The sequence below is a fragment of the Paramormyrops kingsleyae genome, chromosome 24 (genome assembly GCF_048594095.1).
Source record: "Paramormyrops kingsleyae isolate MSU_618 chromosome 24, PKINGS_0.4, whole genome shotgun sequence".
NCBI lineage: Eukaryota > Metazoa > Chordata > Actinopteri > Osteoglossiformes > Mormyridae > Paramormyrops > Paramormyrops kingsleyae.
The window spans coordinates 20,426,249-20,430,037 of record NC_132820.1 but is presented as its reverse complement, the minus strand read 5'-3'; the positions used below and the strand labels follow the sequence as shown (position 1 = coordinate 20,430,037).

The following is a 3,789-nucleotide window of genomic DNA, read 5'->3' as shown; positions in this document are numbered from 1 at the left end:
GGGATAAGTGGAGACCTAGTTATTTTTAAAAAGTCCCACCAGGCTGTTAATGAGGTGTTAATACTAAGGCTCTTAAAACACTTATAACACTTAATGGTAGGACTTATAAAAGGCAGATCAGACAATTTTACTTCTCCGCAGATTGCTTGTTCTAAGTCCAGCCATGGACTATCTACCGGGCTTGATTTGATCCAATTTGTTATATACTGCAGTCTGTTGGCTAAGAAGTAGTGATAGAAACTTGGTAGTTCTAGACCACCATTACCTTTGGCTTTTTGCAGAGTTTTCAAGCTGATTCGTGATGGTTTGTTCTTCAATAAAAATGACAAGATGCTTGAGTCTAGTGATTTAAGGGTTTATTATTGATCATTGAGAACAAGTAATTGATTTTAGGCAGGACCATCATTTTAATGGTGGCAACTCTTCCAATGAGTGATATAGGTAGAGATTTCCACTGCACAAGATCCTCTTCCACCTTTTTTAACAAAGGAATATGATTCATCTGTACTAGATCTGAGAGCCTGGTGGAAAAATGTATGCCTAAGTATCTAAGGTTACCTGACTGTAAAGGAGTAGTCGTTGTGTTTTGGAAACTACAATTCAAAGGCAAAACTGTTGATTTGCTCCAGTTGACGGAGTAGTCTGATATAGATGAGAACTGATCTATAAGTGATATTGTCTTCAGAAGAGAGGTTGGAGAATTCCTAAGAAAAAGTAATACGTCATCTGCATAAAGGCTTATCTTATGGTCTGTTTTTTCTGTTTGAATTCCTTTAATATCTACATTTTGTCTAATTAGTATGTTGTTTTTAATTGTATTTTATCATTATAATATTTCATGGCCAATTTTAATATTGTCACTTTGAATGTCAGGGGTTTGAGGAACGTTTTAAAACGCACGTTGGTTTTTAATCAGCCGGCATCTTCCCCTTCAGCATTTGTTTTCTGCAGGAAGTCCACCTCCGGGACCAGCGGGACAAGGCTCTCTTTTCACGACAATGGAAGAGGGGTAGATGCTACTGGAGCGTAGGTGGTGTCCACTCCTCAGGCGTCGGGATTCTTTTTGGCGACCGCGCCTTTGAGGAAGTAAGTTAATTTACCGCTCTTCAAGGCAGGGTTTTGGGAGTGGGCGCCACATGGAGGGGACAGCGCCTCCGGGCCATATGCATCTATGCTCCAGTGGAGGCCTCGTCCCGTATAACTCTCTCTGAAGAGTTGTCCCTGTTCTGTGTCACAGATCGACACTTGATTTTAGGAGGGGACTTTCACATCGCGTTGGAGGGTAGAGAGGATGTCAGCTCAGGGCATTTTCGCCATTTTATTCGTTCCTTTAAACTTGTGGATGGTTTTAAAACATGCAACCCCAGCATGCCGGGCTTCACCTGGCATAATAGTCGCGGAGCCAGCAGTCGCATCGACTACATTTTAGCTTCACCCCCCATTGTTTTTGAAAAGGTGTCCTTCTCCCCACAGTGGCCCACTGACCACTTGGCAGTGGAGGCCACTGCCTCCATAGATGCTCCTGTATATGGGGGCGGCTATTGGAAAATGAACCTGCAGATTCTGGAGGAGAGCGATTTGACACCTTTTCTTAGATCACTTCTCCGAGTGGCAGAAGGACAAGCCTACCTTCCCCTCTGTGGCCGAATGGTGGGAGAGTGTGAAGGACAGGATCCGAACCTTCTCCATGCAGTATAGCAAGCAGCGCAGGATGGAGAAGAAATTCTCCATTCTGCAGCTGGAGAGAAGGTTGCGGGATGAATACGCCACTTACAACAATGGGGGCATGTATTAGGATGAATTCACGGACGATTACGTCACCCACGTGGCATGGAATTAATCCTTTTACTATAATATTCTGGGAAGTTGTAATTGTGGATTAATTCTGATCGTATGTGGACTGATCGTCCTGAAATTCAGATCAATCGTCCATGATTCACCCCGAATGTTACTAGACTGCACGAACATCTTATTTACTGATCCCCTGTAAAACCTAATTTTGCCATAAATAACTTGGGCTCATAAAAAGAAGCCAGGATGCTCATCTTGCATCAAAAGCATGCATTTGAGATGATATTTTAATTGTATAAATGGCCATATGTGTTTATTTAGATTTTAATGGTGTGTAAATATATTGGTTGCTTTTATTGCTTTTTTTTGCTTATTTTATGGTGAATGGTTCTGCAAATAGTTTGTTTAATACTATTTTAAAATATTTTTTAGCAATGTCTTATTGTATTGGCATTCACTTGTATGATATGGGAAAATTTCAGCCTGTTATATTATGACTATTTCTGAATATCATTGTTTTAGTAGGAAAATGTTGTTTTTAATTCCCTTGTTGACAGTGCCAATTTTTTAAGTGCAGTTTCTATTATATGTTTTAATGTGTTTGTGTCGATGTAAATAATTGTGCAGAACTGTTTAATAAAGTATTTGGATCTGAAAAAAAAATCTGTTTTATCAGTTTAATATCTGATCCGTCCCCTATGGAGGGGACCACATATTAAACGGATTTTTGGAACAGGGAGCCGGAAGTGGGGCTTGCCCCGTCCGCTCCACGCATCGACCCGGTATTGCTGTGCTTACGGGAACGGTGCACCTCTACTGCCCCCTGTTGTTGAAAGGCAGAACTGACTGACTGACTGACTGACTATATAAAGTACATGATCTTACCAAACTGACATTTCTGATTTTGCTAACAATCATGTACAGTAAATTTAAAAGCTTTTTGTTTTGTCATAAATTATTTATGCTATTTTACAATGCAGATAAAGTATTCCTGTCGATACAAGGAGGATATTTTTTTTTTCTCGATGGATGTCGTTTTGAACCTAATGGTTTTTTTGGAAGAGCAGTATATAGTTACTGCCTACATTTTTTGCTGTGCATGTGATTTTGATGAGAATATTAAATTTTTATATCTCTGCGTAGATTTTTTTCAGCAATAATTGAGTCTATCCTTGTGTATTTAAGGTTTTGGTAATTCATGATTACCAAATAAGATTTGGTGTCATTGTACAAATATAAGAAGATTCAGTGTGCAGTTACCAGGTTACAGATAAACAAACAAATAAATAAAATGGCATCAGAAGAGAAGTACGATGTCAGTAAAATGTGTGAAAGTAGTGGAATGTGAAAAATGTGTGTGCATATAAGTCTCCACATGTATAAATCGGCTGTATAGCATAACGAAAAGGAGTGGTGGATAACTTACATAAAGTGCTTACTCTCCATAACGACAATGAGTCATGTACGGCGTAAGATAAATATTAAATGAGTCAACCCTTCGAACTCGACAAACACAAAATGCGTTAACTTTGGATATGCATAATGCACACACAAAAATCATATGTCTTTGGAATCGAGAGAACTATCAGATAACTTCAACATGTTACCAAATGGATGCAAAATCAAAGATAGGCTATTAATTTCTGCCTGGCACTAACCTTGTATTCCTCTGTCACATGACCGGTGGGAAGTAGGACCCGAATGCAAGCTGTAGGGCAGAACCCCCTTTGCGGGGAGCTTTTCTGGCAGGCAGGCTTGGGCACAGAGACGCAAACAGACAAGGACAGAACTGGAGAACATTGGTCTGGGCTCTTTAGCAAACTAAGGAATGGGAAAACACAAGGCAGCTGGTAGTGACTGACAGAAGGACAGGAACATGAGGTGAGACTAATAAAGACCAAGCGTGGCTCATTAGGGCCACGTCAGGGAGGAGAACTGGAGAGTAAGGTTGATAGGACGGGCAGGCCATGACAGTAACTAATCCTGTGCCCTCCTGGT

The 3,789-nt window shown here is 40.4% G+C and overlaps 1 pseudogene; it reads left to right on the top strand.

The window, feature by feature from the left end:
* Positions 1-2,429: 2,429 nt before the first annotated feature.
* LOC140582621 (U2 spliceosomal RNA) lies at positions 2,430-2,607 on the top strand (annotated as a pseudogene).
* Positions 2,608-3,789: the final 1,182 nt, after the last annotated feature.